Here is a 20,117-nt window from a genome sequence, read left to right as displayed (position 1 = left end):
CCGACCGCCCTTCCCCGCTTCCTCGGCCACGGCCGTGGCGGCCACCACGCCGGGCCCACGCCTCGCCCGCGCCGCGCCTCGCCGGCCCCATGCCACCGCCGGCCGCGCCGCCTTGCGCGCGCCATGCCGTGCCGCGCCGCACCGTGCCACGCCGGCGCCATGCCCGCCGTGCAGTGACCGTGCCATGGCCACGTCGCGCCCGCGCCGCCCGCGCCCGGCCTCGCCTAATTGGTTGCCCGTGCCGACGTCCTAGAATCAATCGTTGCAAAGGTAAAAATTGTGAATATACAATGTACCTACTTAGTTGACATTTATTATTTACTAGTTAATATGATGACTTAGGTAGTTGATTTAGTTAGTGACCTAGTGAGATATGTATATAGATAGATAGAAACATAGATACATAGGTACATAGATATAGTTAGATAACTACTTAGATAGGTAGTTACATATTTAGTTAACTAAATAGGACCTAGTTATTTAGTTAGTACACTGTATCTATGTATATAATTGTTATCTTATTTACTTAGTTTGTAGCTAGAAAGTACTTGTTAGGTACTATCTAGTGTCTAATTTGGACTAAAGGACATGCGTTTCGTTATGTGTTTGAACTAGATGAACAACCTAGTAACCATATATCATGGAGGCACTGTTGAATACGATCGCTATAGATATGTTGAGTTTGTTGACATGCAGAGCATGTCTATGCTATTCAATGGTAGGCCTTCATTTAGTGAGATGCTTGCACGAGCTCAGGAGGAGCTACATTGCCTTGGAGATGATGGCATTGCAGTTGAGGGTGTACTGCACCTAGGTTGTCCTCCCAACATCCTCACGCGAATGATCCCAATTGGTTGTGCGGATCGGTAGAAGAACTATGTGAGATCGGCTATGAAGAGCTAGCTGTAATGTTTGGACATGGTTGTGCGTTGGGTGTTAGTCGATCCCATCCCTCATAGGTTTTCCCACCAATGGGTCAGCAGGCACACATCGACCTTCCTATTTTGGAACCTGATATGGATGTGGAGGTTGCACCTACGGTTCCCGATGCTCAATCTACCCCAATGCGGTAGTTGGAGATGCTTGTCAGACTCATGTTGTTGTGGTAGATCCTCCTCATGAGATCCCTTTGACATAGAATTATCAGAGTAAGTGTCTTAACCACATAGTTATTGGGAGCTTACCCCTTTCTTATATCCATTTCTTTCATTATTTCCTCATTTCTCTACTTATGTTGTAGGAGACATTCCTGAGAATATGGATGTGCCCCCTGTTGCTGCGCAAGTGCACTTTGGAGATGGATTCCGTGGCTCCAATAGTGTTGAAATTATGCATGATTCAGAGCCATATGAGATGTCAAGGGCTCTTGATTCTGATGATGATCACCCTGTTGGAGAGCTGACAGAGAGTGATGTTGAGATGCTGATGCGTATCTTTCCCGGCCACCGTGATCCAAGATTTCACGAGTTCAGTGATCTTGCTCATTTTGATCAGGCGTGTGCAGAAGGACATGATGATGAGCTCTTAGAAGCTCCTGAGGCCAGCCCTAACATGGTAATTGAGAATGGAAGGGTGTTCAATGACCTCCCTGCATTGAAGAGGTGGTTGCAGGCGTTTGCAGTGATACGAAAGAGACCTTACAAGGTCTTGCATTCATATGCAGAGTGCCGTTACATAGTTGTGTGTGACAAGGAATGCTGCCCATGGAGGGTTTGTGCAAGAAAGCAAATGGTCATCGAAAAGTGGAAGATCACAAAAATTGTTGGGCCACATAATTGTGCTGACCATGAGCTGACACTAAGGCATCGACAGTTGACATCTACCCTCATTGCCAAGTGGTTGATGGGAATATTGTAGGGAGAACCCAACATGAAGGTTAGGACAATTATTAGGACTATTGAGGCATTGCATGGAGGTTATGTGATAACTTATGGTAAAGCTTGGAGGGCTAAGTAGCGAGCGTGGAAGATGATATATGGGGACTGGGAGGATGAGTATGAGCAGCTGCCAGTACTTTTTAATACAATCAAAGCAGTGAATCCAACCATGCATTATGAGTACACCCCAAAACCAAATGCATGGAAGGATAGAAGACAAATATTCTTCTGTGCTTTCTGTTGCTTCCCTCAGTATGTCGAGGTCTTTAGGCACTATCATCCTGTCTTCTCCATTGAAGGTACGTTCCTGATTGGCAAATATCAGGGCACACTTCTTATAGCCATATCCTGTGACGCGAACAACAAGTTGGTTCCTTTGGCATTTGCTTTGGTCGAGAGGAAGAATAATGACAGTTGGGGATGGTTCTTAAGGCTAGTCCGGATACACGTGGTTGGCCCTGGTAGGAAGGTTGTCGTCATATCTGATAGGCACTAGGGCATAGTTAATGTCGTGCGAGAGCAGATAGAGAGGTATGCACCTTTGCACCATCGTTGATGTACTCGACACCTTGCCAAGAATCTACTCTAGAAGGATAGTGTGAAGGATAACTTTGATTTGTTCTAGGACGTTGCTCGATAGCTCGAGGACAAGTACTTTTAGAAAAAGTTAGAGCAGGTCAGAACTGCATCAAATGCAGAAGGTAGACATTGGCTCATTAGAGAAATGGACGAGAGCTCACGACGCCGGTGGATGGAGGTACGAGTTTTAGTGCAGCAACATGGCGGAGTCATTCAATAAGTTGCTATTGGGGATATGTGGTATGCTCGTAAATGCAATCATTCAATTCACCTTCTATAAGCTTGTTGCCTGGTTCAACGATAGACACGTCCATGCATTGAAGTTACGGAATGATGGAGAGATATGGGCTCTGAAACCGAAGGCACACCTAGAGAAGGCAAATGAAAGGGCTGGCACACATGAGGTTACATGCTTTGATCACGCCATAGGGACTTATCAGGTAGAGCATAGGGGCAGTACAATGTCCGACAGCGAGGTTCGAGAGTCGAGGATGCATAGGTTGTCCTCCAAGATTTCAAATGCACTTGTGGTAAACCAAGGCAGTATCACTTTCTTTGTTCCCATTTGGTGGCAGCAGCTAGGCATCGTAACTATAATATCAAGAGCAAGATACCTCATGAGTTTAGTGTGGACACACTTGTGCACATATGGAGCCCCCTCTTCGTGCCTTTTCGGGACCCTAGAGAGTGGCCTCCATATGATGGGCTGAAGTATATTGCGGATCCAGCTTACCATTGGAACAAGCATGGATCAAGGAAGAGGACGAGGCACATGATGGTTATGGATCAGATACCTAGAAGAACGAGGCATGGGAGAGGAACCCCATTTGTTACTGACCTCGAGCGGTACGAGTGCGGCAAGTGTGGTAGACTTGGCCATAATTCATGAAGTTGCCATTGTCAAATTAGTGAGGTGCAATTATTGGTTGATTATGTTACTTAATATTTATCGTATTCATTTAATTAAATATGCATGTAATTGTGTCAATTACTTATACATTTCTAAGTTCATATTTCATTGCATATTGAATTTCTAATTCATTGACTTTTTTGTAGGATGGCGCAATTCCACCTGCTCGACTCGACATACGAGGAGACCCACCGAGGACATCTCATAGCATAGGGGCAGGTAATAATATATACGTTTTGTTCAAATTTTGGTGAGCGTACATGTGTTCGTGAAGTAACAGGAGACTATGTTTTATTCCATGTAGGATCTTCCGCTCCTTCATCAGAAGAACAGGAAGATTTTTGACTGGGAGAAGCACAACCAGTCCTTCATTGAGTAATGAGAGGAGATGTACGACAACGTGGAGGAGAACAACGAGCCGCACATAAATCATGAGTTCAGGCGGTACCAAGTTTGGTACCAGCGTACGACACGTTGCAGGCTGAAGGTACAATGGACAGAAGATGACTATGTCGACATCGAGTACTCCGACGATGAAGACACAACATATGACCAATCTACTCATGCAGGAAGGCAGGTGGAGGCAGGACCGCTCATTGACAGAGTGGTAAGTCAATTGCCTTATTTTTCTACGTTAAGTTGCATACCAATACATTCGACGTTCTTGGACCGACATTAGGAGTTATCTATTTTAGTTAGTGCCACCTTCGAGCCGTATCACCCTTATAATACATTAGATTCTTGTACAAAAGAAAACAAAACCTATTGCTATATGTTTAGAAGTATTATTACTAAGAACTTTGTTGCAGGGCAATACACTCAATGCTTCGTTGAAGAGATTGAGCGCATTCGGCAGAGAGTCTGGGACGACTACATGCTTACCTTCCTAGACATAAGATTCAAAATATTCTTTCAAACATATTATTAATATATTAGATTCTTTCAGTTAACATAATTTTGTACAACAGAGGCTGTCACGTCGGCTACGCCATGCAACTGCTCATTGTGGTTGTAGGACAGACATGACGCAAGACATATATGTTCCTTCCACAGGCAGAGGAGGCTTGGGTTCCTCTAGCCAAGCAGCTACAGGGATGGGAATGAGGACAAGGATGACGATGATGACATGGACCACAGGCACGAGAAGCTTGGCCCCTCTCAGCTCCATGACGCTCCCTTGACTCAGCCTACACTACCTCCAGGCACTAGGCGACACCATCCGCGTGACCCTTACACTCTAGGTATGAGCGCTCTCGGTCACAAGGGTAAGGGCAAGAGTAGGAGGCAGTGAGGGTTGTGGTAGATGTTAGTATACACTATTATAGATTTTGTATTTACTTTCCTATAACTATTTAAGACTGTATAGACATTGTGGACTATTTGGACTATGTAGGATATGTTATGTTGGTTGTGATCTTCATTGTGGTTGCATTTTGCTCCTTGGATGATTAAATGTTTGGAATATATAATGATGTCTCTGTTTGTAACCGTGGATGCTCCTGAAACAAGGAAACTCTTGTGAATTTTTCCATGAATCATTAATCATACTACACTGCTAAAAAGGCACAAATGTAGTACATAGATCAAATATAAATTTATTAGAACATGTATAGTCCAATCGTATCGTACAAATGCTTTGTAGATGAATCTAGAGTTATCAAGCAACAATGAACAAACCTAGGCTTTTTAGACAATAAAAATAGACTTTTCAGATACAAGAACAACAGTGATTTATCATTTCACTGACATAGTACTGGCATGCAAGGAAGCACAACTCCACTCCATCTCCACCATCCATCTTATGACTGTTTGATCCAAGGGCTGAGGTGAAGAGGCACATGGATTGCTGACATGACACATTGAGAGACCTCCATTCCTCCTCTCAACCTATAAATAACCCCTCACTCCCTCTCATTCACACACAAAACAAGGAAGAAGAGCACTCCTTAGCATTTTCTTTCGTTGTAGTACCAATATCTTGAGGGTCGTCTAGAGGGAGAGAAAAGAGGAAGGGAACAACCATTAGGTGGGAGAGTCCTCTTAGTCCTGATTTCTTTGAGGAAGCTCTTTATGAGAGGTTCTTAGTTGAGAGCAAAAGCGATTTCACCAAAGAGACACCACTGAGAGGATACGATGAACGGAAAGAAGAGTGGCCAAAATGCATGCATGGTGAGGACTGCCTAGTGCAGATGTTCACCGAGGGAATAGATGGAGGTCATCGTTTCTTCAAATACTCACGAGCATGGGTACTTGTTATTAGTATTTGTTTCTTCAATATGTTCCTCGTTTATACAACTTACATGACATACTTATTGCAGTCTTCCTTGTTCAAAGAAAACTATGGGTTCACTAGGTGGGTCGATCCTCGACCTATTTATCCATATGCGGAGTACATCTACTACCTGTAAGACCGTATCTTCGATCTAGAAAGAGAAGTTAGCAGTAGTTACAAGGACAATGGACAGGACGACAACAACAATGGTGCCGATTAACAGGACGCACTCTACAATGATCCATATTGCACCTGCCCTAATCACAGGAACAAGGGTCCTCCGCCGCCACCACCACCAACAATGGGAGGCTACTTTGGAGAAGGTGCAACACAATTTGCTATGTGGCCATACTACTAGGACAACTTTATCTTATTCACATGGCACATCTATGTGTTTATTGTTTGGTTTAATTACCTAAGGCATGTTAGGTTTAGTCGAAGGAATTCTGTACCCTAGTTTGGTACATGATCTCACATGCTATTTCATGTGTTTTGTGTGTTGAAAAGGCTCAAATCTAGTACATAAATTAAGTGTAAATTTATTAGAACGTGTATAGTCCAATCGTATCGTACAGACTTCGGTTGGGAGTCCCGACTTGAGTCGGGACTTTCGACTGTCGGAAGTTCTGACTCACGTCGGGACTTTCGATGGCCACAATCACTGCGTAGGCTAAGTGACTAGGCGTCAGGACTTCCGACATGAGTCGTGACTTCCGACTGTCGAGAGTTTCGGCTTATGTCGGGACTTCTGACACCAACAGTCATTGAAAAATATTCTACGTGCTCGTGGAGTGCTAGAGTGTCTCTCTTTTGATTTTATTTTTATGCTTGAACACTATATCTTCCTGAGACCAACTAAGTTTACATCCCTCTTTATAGTGCGGCGGATCCTAAACTCAAAAACATAAATAAAACCATTGGAGAGTGCATAATTAGTAATAGCTATGACATATCTCATTAAGATCACATTAGTCCCTAATTTGGATGTCATCAATATACCAAAACCCACATAGGGGGCAAATGCACTTTCAAATCCTTAGTCTGAAATATACTTAGTAAGCAACTCATCATTCGAGTACTAGTCCTCTATCATAACCCTGTTGCTGTGGCTAGGCTCACATGCGTTGCTCTAACCTACCTGTCGCCTATAGTAAGCGGCCTCTGCTTCATCTGCGGCCGCTGCGGCCTAAGTGAAGAATGCATCGTTATCCTCCTCTGCCTGCAACCCCGCCTGCAACCCCACCTCTGCTAGAGCGATGAGCTTGCTTAGTCTACTAGTGTCATAATCAGTCTACTTCGCCTTCAAGCCCATCTCTGCTAGAGCGATGAGCTCACTCAGTTTGCCAGTATCGTCCTCAGCCTCCTACGCCTGTAAGCCCACCTCTGCTAGAGCAATGAGCTCACTCAGTCTGCCAATATCGTCCTCATCCTCATCCCCCTCATCAGACAACACTATCAGTGATTGAACGGTGCGACCAGCTCGCGATCTATGCTCATCTAACTTCTTCTCCTCATACCTTGCATGAGCCACCTCCGCGGCATGTTCCTTGCTGCAACCATTCCCTTCATGTATAAAATGCAATTAGTTAGCAACGCAATTATATTACATTTAAAACCAGGCAATGAAAAAAAGGCTTTCAAGCACTCACTGGCACATAATGCAACAACATGCTCATTCAAGACCTGCATCTATACTCTTGTCTCCTCCCTTGCCTCCTTCCTTGCCCTCTCCTCCTCTAACATCATCCGCCTCTCCAATCCTCATTTGTTAAGCCCAACATCGATCGAGTTATAAATACCGCGCTGTTTAGCAAACTCATGCATCTTTTCTTTGTGATATTTAACGAATAGTTTGACATAGTCAGGTCCATATCCCCTCTTTCATACAATTACTTGCCTCTCCTTTAGTTTATCCAAGAACTTAGCTTGACCATCATAACATTCCCACCTGCATTTCCTAGTGCTCTGTTCAAAAGAAATAGGGGAAATTGGCTGGTGGACACCTACAGTGGTGGTCGTTTGCTGGCGGACACCCAAAGTGGAGCTATATGCTAGAAGATACTCTGGTTTGTTGTAATTATGCCAAAGGATGCCGCGGGCCGATTTCCACCGGTTGAGGAGAGAGAAAAATTCAGTTTGGACATCCAGTGCCCCTGAGCCATGTTTGGGTCTGGTTGGACCAGCTAATAACCGACTCGAGCCTGGTCTGGTTCCCTGTGCCAGAGCAGAGGCAATCTGGCGGTGTCGCTTGATGGAGCTCCCAGTTTTGAAGGTCCCGATGAGCGTGCACAGGGGGTGGAGGAAGCCAAGGCGAAGCCATCTATGAATAGGGCTCAGGTGGAGATGGCCTCTAGAGATGGGAATGGGGACAACAGATCTTGGCTTTGAGCCCGTCATTCATGGCAGGCATGAGCCAAACAGCGATAGTGTTTCCCTCGCTGGATCTGGCTGGGTACGGCGGGCAGTGCGCCTTCCCTAGTGTGTGTGCGCCGTTGAGCACGACGAGGTCCTTGACATCAAGGCCATTGGCGGCAAAGGCCTAGACCATGAGGCTGATATTGTCGTGCAGGAGCAGAAGCTCACCGTAGCTGGCGGTGTTGGATGTGCGGCCGTACCAAGAGAGGAGTGCGAGGGCAAGGGCGAGGGCGAGGTCCCTGAGTGCGGAGATGGTGGCGGTGAGGTGCACGCCGAGGAGAGGGGAGCGAGGCGCACATCGGGTGATGAGGCGTGCATCTGGGAGCGGGGTGTGAGGACATGAGGTGCGGCCGCGTCTAGCTAGGCCTATTCGAGCTAGACATGAGGCACCATCCGGAGGCTCTCGGAGCTGTCAGAGCTGTGAGGCGACTCCAGTGAGTTCCATCAGCTGAGCACTGAGACCCCCGACAGCTTGAGGAGGCACTGCGCCACCTCCCCGGTCGTGGGACGGCACGCAGGGTCTTGCCTGACACACCCATCGATGAGCTTGACCACCATGACCACGGCGTCCTACGGGCAGCTCCCCGCCGGCAGCGCTAGGTCCACAAGCTCCTCCAACCACTCAGCCACGTCCAACGTGACCTGCACCTATTACGCCCACGTCAGAAGTGCCACCACGCCCATGGCGGCCGTGAGGAGGCAGTCCCGCGGTGCACCATGCTCGGCGTACTCGGTGATGAGGTACCACCATCCGCGGTGGTGGCACAGGTCGGTGAGGCGGATCAAGTTGAGGTGGTTGATCTTCCGCATCATCTCCACCTCCATCGACACGTTTTGGTCGACCACCTCGACTGCTGTGGTGTCGCCATTGAACGCTGCGCGGTACATCGACCCACCGATGTGCCAGTCAGGGCTGAAGTAGTCGGTGGCCGCCTTGAGCTCTGCATAGGTGTACACCTTCAGTGAGGACTTGATGTCTGTCATGAAAATGCTCGAGAATGTCTCGCTGGTGGAGAGTGAGAACTCACCGCCGGTGAGGGTGAAACCCAACGACGTCGTCGCCCTATCGTTGCCTATTTTACCTTCCTTCTCGACCACTTCACCGGCGGCTAGAACGACGCATGCTCGCCTCCTCCTCGTCCTCAGAGCGAGGAAAGCTCTAGCAGAGACAATTGCGGCGACGGCAACCACCGCCACAGCAATGCCAATGTAGACCCCGACATGGCTACTGCTCTTCTAGCCTAGCGCCGGCGCTACCACCGGCGGCGTCTGGATGCGCGACACATTAGGCTATGCGTTGACGGGGATGAGCAGGGTGGTGTAGGGGAATATGGTGAACAGCAGCTGCAGTTGGTTTGCCTCCGCGATGGTCTAGGCGTCGACCCCGAACCGTGTGGCCATGCAGGTGCAGGTCGTCGGGACCAGCTGAAAGGACCTAGGATGCCGCCTAGAGGGGGGGGGTGAATAGGCGTTTCTAAAAATTAACACCTTTAAATGTAGAAATAATTAGTAAAGGGAGTTTCCAAAATGGAAACTCCAAGTAAGAGTAATACCACCCCTCACAAGTTAGCCATAGAGTATGTAAGAGATACTAAATAAATCTAGGAGCCACAATCCTGCAACACAACGATTAGCGCAAGAATCAAATAAAATCAGCACTGAGCTCTAATACCGGACGTGTCCGGTATACACGATTTCTGCAGAACAGCCCCAAACTTGCTCCCTTCAATTTTTATCTTCAAACCAAACAACAGGTATCTACTGAAGATGACAGTAAACACAAAGAACCTGCACAAGAGCTAGAGCAACACAAATATCGAATGAAATGCAAATTGAGACACGATATTTGTTTTACCGAAGTTCGGACTCGTTTGAGTCCTACTCTCCATTGAGGGGGCTACAGGCGACCCAGCGAAGGTCAGCCCTAGAGGGTACCATGAAGGTCACTCTAGCTAGAGTCTTTTCCAACTCCTTTTCCTCCTTCCACTAGATGATTCCGAGGCGGCGGAATCGACCGTTACAAACTTTCCGTGGCACACCACAAGCTCTTGGGTGCTCTTTGACGACGCCTAACCATCTAGGACCGAAGAGTCCAAGAGTAACAAATGCAAATCACGAGATTGACAATATGCACAAGTGCTCAAGTGGTTGGATTGCTCTCTATTTGAATTTCACTCAATCCACAATTTGATTTGGCAAATTTGATCAATCACTCATTAAGAGAGGGTTGGGAGAGTTGGCAAGGCTCAAAAACATGTGTGTGTATCAATAGAATCAACAGCCTCCAAAGGTGGAGGCTTAGGAGTATTTATAGCCCCCTTGGAAAACTAGCCGTTTTGTAGCCGTTGCAATACTGGACACGTTCGGTATGCATACCGGACACGTCCGGTATGACTTACACTACGCCAATGGTAACTAAGTTACTGTAAAGTTGTGAGTCATCGGAACTCCCGATGAATGTCGGAACTCCTGATCGTCGGAACTCCCGACTCACGTCGGAACTCCTGACCCTCAGCAATTTTGAAAACCATGTAACTGAGTTGAAGTTAGTGAGGTGTCAGAACTCCCGACACATGCCGAAACTCCCGACCGTCGGAACTCCCGACTTACGTTGGAACTCCCGACCCTCAAGACTTTTTAAAACTAGCCGTTGGCCTCTGGTCATCCATACCGGACACGTCTGGTATGACCAGGACAGTGGACCCTCCAAGTTAGTTGAAGTGCGAGACGTCAGAACTCCCGACCCATGCCGGGACTCCCGACCATCGGAACTCCCGACGAACCAACCCGAGAACAATAATTTTACAGCTGCTGGACAAATACCGGACATGTCCGGTATGAATACCGGACACGTCCGGTATTGCCAGACCAGCAAGAAATCAGTTAGCTCTTTTGTCGCTCAAATACTCAAAACTCACATGGGTTGGCTTGAGCACTTATAAAATATTATCTATCAACATGATGCATCCCTCTTAATAGTACGGCATACCTATTAAACTCAAGATCAAAGGAAAAATGAATTTATATCACTTGAGTTGATCTCTTTTGAATTGATGCCATCCCATCCAATCTTCATCAAGTAAGGGTGCTAACATGTTGATGTTGATCTTTTCACTTGAGCATAGCCATCTTGAGCATGTGACTTGATTCCATTCATCAAATTTGAATAATCCCAAATATATCAAGTCACTTCCATCAAACATTCCAATAGTGATTTGATCCTTCACATAAACATGAACATCATAGCTTGATTAGTACCTCAACTAAATGCAAGTACTTCCTTCTTCACCCTAGCTAGGTTCTTCGGCCGCCAAGCCAGTCGCTTGCCCTTCATCCCTTGCTTAGTACCTCAAAGCCTTTCCTTGCTATCTTCACCATCTCAAGCCATCAAGTCACATCTTGTGTTGAATCATCCATTCATGTATTGTTATCTTTTTTATTTCAATTTAGCAAGCTTCAAATATTGAGATCCAATCCATATGCAATCCCTTATGTCTCATTAATTAGTTCTTACAAGCTTGCTTTCACATAGAACATGGAAATCCCACAATAATAAGCCTTTGCATGAATTCTATTTGCATTGTTGTCTTGTACTTGAACTAGATTGTTTACACAACAACACATCATTTTGGCTTTCATTAAGTACCTATGAGATAACCTTATTACCTGTCCACACTTAGCAAACGGGTTAGTCCTTTAATCACGTTGTCATTCAATCATCCAAAACCCACTAAAGGGCTAGATGCACTTTCAATCTTCCCCTTTTTGGTGATTGATGACAACTTGATTAAAGCTTATATAAGGATATAAACATTTAAACTGTTAGGTTCAATGATTTATGAGAGGCTCCCCCTTAATATGTGCTTATGATTAGAATTTACAAAATGACCTCAAATGTCAATTACACATACTAAAACATATAGGAGACTCCCCCTAATCATTGCATCCATGGGGTGCATGTGTGTGTGACAAAGTGAAACCGTGATGCATAGACAAGATATATCACACAAGAATAAATAGAAGGCATCACATCAAATATTTTCATTCTAGCATGCATAGTCCTTATGAAAATAAATATAACACATGTAATTCACACATAGCACTCATTACACATTTTCTCAAGTCCATAAGCCACTGAAATATAAATAAAGATCATGTCTCAAGAGATACATAGATAAAGCATACATAAGTCTCATCTCTCACATGATACAATCTATCTCAAATCCAAGATACATCAATGAAGCTCAAAAACAAGAAACTATAGCCTGCAGTACATATCTTCAGGTACAAAGATAAGCAAATGAAACTATCCTGAAGTTTTAATCAGTCTCTCTCCCCCTTTGTCATCTATCACCACAAAGGTCCAATAATGACATACTAAGAACAAAGGGCTACAAGCTATCACTGAAAGCTAGATCACTCATCATCATCATCATCACCAGCATCCTCGTCATCTGAGTGTGCAACACCGGCTGGACGAGAACCACCCGCACCAGACAGGTCATAGCCACCAGACCCATAGTAGCCACCACCACCTGTTAGGTCACTCCACCAATCTGAAGCAAGGTCGTCTGCAGTGCTGGGACATGGCTGAGAGTGAGTAGGCATACGAGCCTAAAGTGGTAGTGTCAGGGTGCTCAGGTGCCTGCTGCTGCTATCTCTGAATGAACTCAACATACTCTCTATCATATCTGGCCTGCTGCTGCTCCTCAGTCTCCTGCTCACTAGCTGCCTCATCTGATAGTGGAGACCTAGGAGGATCAAGCTCAAGCCTAGAAGTAATTTGCTTCAAGGTTCGAGTATCCTTCCTCCTAGCCTCCCTCTCCTTCTGCTATCGGGTCTGGATGTCCCGGCACATCCTAAATATGGAGCTGAAGAGCCTATGGATAGGCAAGGGAGGACTGCCACAGCATGAAGTAAGAATGTGAAGGAGCATGTGGTGGAGGTGAAGCTCCTACTAGTGCACCACTCCTAGGTGCATCTACCTCTGGTGCTGCTGCTGCTCCTCCTAGTCCTGCTGGAGGTAACCCTGTCTTAGGCAGATCTGCAACAATCTTCAGGGCCTTGTGAATCTTGTCATACTCGAATGTGTGCCCTGTCACCTGCTCAATCATATACATGATATAGGGAGCAAATCCACATCCCTTAAGTTGCCTCTCTCCCACACTCCTGATCTCTGACCAAATGAAGTCAAATACGCTGAAAGGCCAAGCATCAGGTGCCATCCTGTGGAGTAGGTTCCTAGAGTAATCTGCAATGTTGCCCTTGTCTCCACCCTTATAGTCAATAGTCTTCCTAAATATCCTATCTAGGTATCTGTAAGTGGGGTGAAGACCTAGAACCTTCCCCATAGCTCCTCTCTCTCCACCTAGAGGGTACATGTAGGCGAGCTGCTCAGGAGGTAACACCTGCTCGGTGTGGATCCTATCCCTCTGGAGATCATCCTCTGAGAAGCCAAGCTAGACAGCAAATACATCATAGTCAACACTATACCACTAGCCCTCAAGCATCTAGTGCATCCGCCTCTCATCCTCCTCAACAAACAGAGTAGCATAGAACTAAGCTACTACCTTTGTGTTCCAGTTATGATGGAACTCCATGATCTCATAAACCCTAGTGCACTGGCAAATAGCAATGGCATGATCAACTGAGGCCTTCTGCAACTCTCTAATGTACTGCCAGTTAATCCACTGAGACCTAACAATCACTGGGTTCCTGGTGAGAATCACACTAGAGTAGTAGTCTAGGTGAAAGGCTATCTAGAAGCAGTGATCATACTGAACCTTAGGTAAGCCTCTCGAATCAACCCTTCGCTCATCTCTAGCTTTCCTAGTCATACCTTTTCCCCTGTAGTCAACTCTAGGAACATAAGAGGGCACATTGGGTAGGCAGTGTCTCAAGGAGACCATAATGCATCCCCTGACCAGGCTGGTGCTGAACTAGAGGAACTAGGCTCCTCCTCCTCAATCTCCTGCTCCTCATCTGAGCTATCACCATCTGATCCTCTGTCAGTGCTCTTCCTCTTTCTTTCTTCTCTAGACTCCACTCTGAACTCATTAGTGTCAGTGTAGAAGAAGAGCTCCCTGACCCCTCTACATACTGAGCTGCTGCACTAGAGGCAGCCCTGGTAGACCTCCTGCTGGTTGGCTTGAATCCAGGATGCATCTCTTGTCTCGCCTTCTTGTACTTCTCAAGTGCTGGATCATGCCTGTGCTTGGACCTCGGCTCCTATCGTCCACTCATGGCTGATGTCCTGTATCCAAAGATTTTCATAGAATTTTAGATACATGCCCATAGCTTATTCTTGAATTGCGATTAGACATAGAATCTTTTATCCATGGTTTTACAATCATCTTGACATACAACTGTCAAAAAGTTTGCAAAACATAGATACAAAAGAAGCTAAGCCTAACAAACAATTCTAGGATAGGATTGAATCAAAGGAGAGCAGAGAGCCTGCTCTGCTGGGCTATACCAGACTCGTCCAGTAGCATACCGAACACATCCGGTATGGGCGACCAGCAACCCTAACTAGGGTTCCTTGATTCAAACCATCACGGATCAATTCCAAACTTTGGGCATTGCTTCTATATCACTAATGCAGCATATTGATCGAAGGAATTTCAAAATCATGCATTGACCATGTAGATCGGACGAGGTCCTGATTAGGGTACCTTGAGAGGAGAGATGAGAAGGCGATGAGAAATCCAAGTCCCGGGCCTTCAATCTTGATGCAAGCCTTCTCCAATGTGATCTCCTCCTCTCCCTTTTCTTGGTGAAGTCCTCGGGCGCCCTAGGTGAGGAAGAAGGGCGTCGGCTGGTTGGCTTGGAAGAAGACAAGTCTGTCTGGGCCGAAGGGGTACGCTTGGTTTTATAGTCCCCGCTCATACCGGACACGTCCGGTATACGTGGGCTGGCCCAAGTTATTCCAAAATGTGTTTTCTCTCTTCCAATCCCCTTTTCTATTATTTCTCAGTCCAAAAGGTATATAATCTTGATCCAAACTGAGTATCATCACTTTTCTTATCCAATGCCATAAATTGATTTTCTCTTTTCCAAATATTTGGCATATACAAGATTTCGCTTACTTGAGAGAGAGAGAGAGTGAGACATAGTAGATTGTGGACTTAAGAAAGCCATGTCATGTGTGATTAGCCAATCAAACAATCAAGGAGAGCTATAATCATCACATGGCAAGGCTAGGTCACAAAGACCAAGATTCAAATAGTTTTTCAAATTCACACCACCTACACATGCTAGTTATGGGTTTTGAAAAATATCTCTCCTATGTCACACAAATGCAGATTCTAACATATAAAGGGCCTTAGATGCACTTACAATGTATGTATGTAAACACATACCTTTGCCTTGAGCCCACAAGAATACCACTAAGAAGATAAATAGCATGATGATCTTTATGTTGACCTCAATTGCCAAATAATCATGCTACATACTTTTTCATCCAAAGAACTACAAAGAATGCTAGATAAATTTGTTAGTCCACAATGGTGCAAAATAGAAATTTAGCTCCCCCTAAATAAGTGCTTCAAGTAATTTGAATGATTTTCAATAAGCACTTTTATTATATTAAGAAATTGAGAGCCAATTTTCCATTTTGACCATAAACCTAATAAAATTGCCATATTTACAATTGAGTTCAAGAGATGCTCACAATCCACTTAGTTTTGATAAACAACAAGCTTCTGAGTAAATTGAGGATATATGAAAATATATGGATCAAAGACTCAGTTGTAATTTTATCAGTGTTCTGGTTCCTGCAATACCGGACACGTCCGGTAGGTATACCAGACACGTCCAGAATACACAGAACAGAAACACTCAATTTATGTCTCTGGCCATACCGGACACGTCCGATAGTAATACCAGACACGTCCGATAGGTGCAGGACAGAACCAATTAATTCACTGCTTGTGATTCAACTTTATCATTTGTTGTATACTAGCATCTCAACAAATAAATTACTCTACTAGAGAGCGATCAAAAGCATCATATGGCAAAGTAGAATTCTTTTTAATTGAATCTAATTAGCCACTTTTATTATTTCACAAATGTACCTATTTGTGAACTATAGAACACTGAAATGAACAAGGTGGCTATCCTAAAAGGTTTAGGTACTTGTTACCAATGGTGAGGATGAAATATATGATATGTTCATTGAATTATCTTTGGGTCAATCATATAAGGGATTATGATAAGAATTGGTTGATAGATTGAGAGAATATTGTCAAATTGCTTGCTCAACCACCCCGAAGGCTTCATCTCATCACCAAGTACCTACATCATTAACCTAAGCACACTTTGGTACCCAACTCTTGTTGGGTCCTTTTGAGTTAGTCAACAAGTGCTTAGGCACCCAAATGGCTTTAGCACTAGTTTGTGGTGAACACATCACCTTACTAATGCTAACTCCATTTGTGGTCTTCCTAAGCATATCATGATAAACAAATGTGTTTGGCTTAGGTGAGTTACCATTTGGGCATTCATAGCTTAGATGCCCTTTTCTTTTACAAGCATAGCATATGCGGCCTTTGTTTGCTCTATGCTTGTTTTGCTTGTATGGACATCTATCAACCTTGTGGCCCATCTCATTGCATCCATAGCATCTTCTTGTTGCAACTTGGGCTTCCTTTCTTGCCTCTTTGTACATTGGGCATTTCTTGGTAGAAGCCTTTAGATTTGCGGCTTCAACCTTGTCGGCCCAACTCTTGTGTGGACACATAGCCCACTCATGTCCATACAATCCACAACCATAGCACATCCTTTTTTCATGTTTCTTGCTCTTGGTTGGGTTGGCCTTGCTTGAGATGTGATTCTTTTGTTGGGCTTTGGAGGAAGCAAGGTTTGAACCCTTCTCAAGCTTCTTCACCATGTTATCACCGTTATCTTGAGAAGGTTGTGCTTTCTCCTTACCCTTCAACCGAATCACATCTTTCTTTAATCTTTTCACCTCTTCTTTGAGCTCTATGTTTTCTATGAGATTTGGCTCAATCAAAGATTGGCTTGCTTGAGGAGCACACTCATTAGTACAAGAAATATTTAATTGAGATGGTGTACTAGTGAGTGAATGTGTGAGAGGTTGAGAGAATTTTACCGATGTGATCACAACCTCATGAGCTACCTCAAGCATGATGCTTGATTCTACTACTTCATCATGAGAGCACTTTAGATGAACATAGTTTGCTTGTAGCACATTATACTTGCTTGATAGTTCATCTAGCCTTGCCTTGAGCTCCAAGTTTTCCTTCTCTAGTTGTGAAACACTAGAAGAGGATTTAGTAACTAAAGCATGCTCAATTGACAATTTTTCATACCTTTCACTTAGAGCCTTTAGTTCTTCCATCTTGGAGATGAGAAACAATTCTTGCTTTTGAAGTGATTGCTCTTGCTTCTCAATCTCTTCTTCAAGCTCATCATTCTTTTCAACTATCTTCATGATGATGAACTTGTCTTTGCGGTTGAGATGATCAAGGTTGTAGTTGTCTTCAACTTCAACATCACTCTCATCTTGATCATCTACTTGTGCCTTTCTCCTTTTCTTGATCTTTCTTGTTACTCTTTTTCTTGCTTTTCTTGGCCATGAGACACAAGTGATGAGTATCATGAGATACTGAGGTTGACTCATCACTTGGTCGCCACCGAGCTTGAGCATCGTTGCAAACAGCTGCTTGCTGGTCTACTTGCCTCGGCCATACCAGACACGTCCGGTATGCATACCGGACACTGTCCGGTATGTGCAGGCTAGACAATAGGTCATGCGCTGCTTGCACTTCTTGCTCCTGGCTCGGCGCTCTTGAGGTCTTGTGAGGCTTCTTCGCTGTATGATGACACAATGGACATACTTTCCATTGACTCGATCTCAAGTGCATCATCACATTTGGATTTTCCATATAAATCAAAAAGTCTAGTACAAATGAGATGAGCACTCTTCGGAGGTGGTTGTCCATTGAAGATTGCCTCATCTTGAACCTCTACACTCAATGTACTCAAAATAATATTAATAGCTTGAGCATTGAGTTGCACGCATATCTCTTCCTCTTTTGACAAATTTTTGTAGTTGCTCCAATCAACTATAGGAAGAGGTATGCTTACATCCACAATATGCTCAACAAGAGGAACTAATATCTCTAAAAGCATTGAGTACATGTATTGACCAAGTTAGAAAGTTTGAACCATCATTTTGGAGAAGCACCGGCTCCAACTCGATAGGCGTCGACATCCTTTTCTCACGGCGGTGAAGCTTTAGGTGAGAACCTTCGCTCTGATACCAATTGAAAGGACCTAGGATGCCAGCCTAGAAGGGGGGTGAATAGGAGTTTCTGAAAATTAACACCTTTAAATGTGGAAACAATTAGTAAAGGGAGTTTCCAAAATGAAACTCCAAGTAAGAGTAATACCACCCCTCACAAGTTAGCCACAGAGTATGTAAGAGATACTAAATAAATCTAGGAGCCACAATCCTGCAACATAATGATTAGCACAAGAATCAAATAAAATCAGCACTGAGCTCTAATACCGGACGTGTCTGGTATGAATACCGGACGTGTCCGGTATACACGATTTCTGCAGAATAGCCCCAAACTTGCTCCCTTTGATTTCTATCTTCAAACCAAATAGCAGGTATCTACTAGAGATGACAGTAAACACAAAGAACCTGCACAAGAGCTAGAGCAACACAAATATCGAATGAAATGCAAATTGAGACACGATATTTGTTTTACTAAAGTTTGGACTCGTTCAAGTCCTACTCTCCGTTGAGGGGGCTGCAGGCGACCCAGCGAAGGTTAGCCCTAGAGGGTACCACGAAGGTCACTCTAGCCAGAGTCTTTTCCAACTCATTTTCCTCCTTCCACTAGATGATTCTGAGGCGGCGGAATCGACCGTTACAAACTTTCTGTGGCACACCACAAGCTCTCGGGTGCTCTCCGGCGACGCCTAACCATCTAGGACCGAAGAGTCCAAGAGTAACAAATGCGAATCATGAGATTGACAATATGCACAAGTGCTCAAGTGGTTGGATTGCTCTCTTTTTGAATTTCACTCAATCCACAATTTGATTTGGCAAATTTGATCAATCACTCACTAAGAGAGGGTTGGGAGAGTTGGCAAGGCTCAAAAATGTGTGTATGTATCAACAGAATCAGCAACCTCCAAAGGTGGAAGCTTGAGGGTATTTATAGCCCCCTTGGAAAACTAGCCGTTTTATAGCCATTGCAATACCGGACACGTTCGGTATGCATACCGGACACGTTTGGTATGACTTACACTGTGCTAATGGTAACTAAGTTACAGTGAAGTTGTGAGTCGTCGAAACTCCCGATGAATGCCGGAACTCCCGACCGTCGAAACTTCCAACTCACATCGGAACTCCTGACCCTCAGCAATTTTGAAAACCATGTAACTGAGTTGAAGTTAGTGAGGTGTCAGAACTCTCGACACATGCCGGAACTCCCGACCGTCGGAACTCCCGACTTACGTCGAACTCCCGACCCTCAAGGCTTTTGAAAAACTAGCCGTTGGCTTCTGGTCATCCATACTGGACACGTCCGGTACGAATACCGGACATGTCCGGTATGACCAGGACAGTGAACCCTCCGAGTCGGTTAAAGTGCGAGACGTCGGAACTCCCGACCCTGCCGGACTCCCGACTGTCGGAACTCCCGACTACGTCAGAACTCCCAACGAAACTAACCTAGAACAATAATTTTACAGCTACTGGACAAATACCGGACACGTCCGGTATGGCCAGACCAGCAAGAAATCAGTTAGCTCTTTTATCTCTCAAATACTCAAAACTCACATGGGTTGGCTTAAGCACTTATGAAACATTATCTATCAACATGATGCATCCCTCTTAATAGTACGGCATACCTATCAAACTCAAGATCAAAGGAAAAATGAATTTATACCACTTGAGTTGATCTCTTTTGAATTGATGCCGTCTCTTCAATCTTCATCAAGTAAGGGTGCTAACATGTTGATAGTTGATCTTTTCACTTGAGCATAGCCATCTTGAGCATGTGACTTGATTCCATTCATCAAATTT

At 44.8% G+C, this 20,117-nt stretch overlaps 1 pseudogene; it reads right to left on the bottom strand.

Moving 5' to 3' along the window:
- Nucleotides 1–8,623: 8,623 nt before the first annotated feature.
- On the bottom strand, nucleotides 8,624–13,404 carry LOC136470615 (protein LYK5-like; annotated as a pseudogene).
- Nucleotides 13,405–20,117: the final 6,713 nt, after the last annotated feature.

The sequence above is a fragment of the Miscanthus floridulus genome, chromosome 8, assembly GCF_019320115.1.
Source record: "Miscanthus floridulus cultivar M001 chromosome 8, ASM1932011v1, whole genome shotgun sequence".
NCBI lineage: Eukaryota > Viridiplantae > Streptophyta > Magnoliopsida > Poales > Poaceae > Miscanthus > Miscanthus floridulus.
This window is presented reverse-complemented; position numbering and strand designations above follow the sequence as displayed.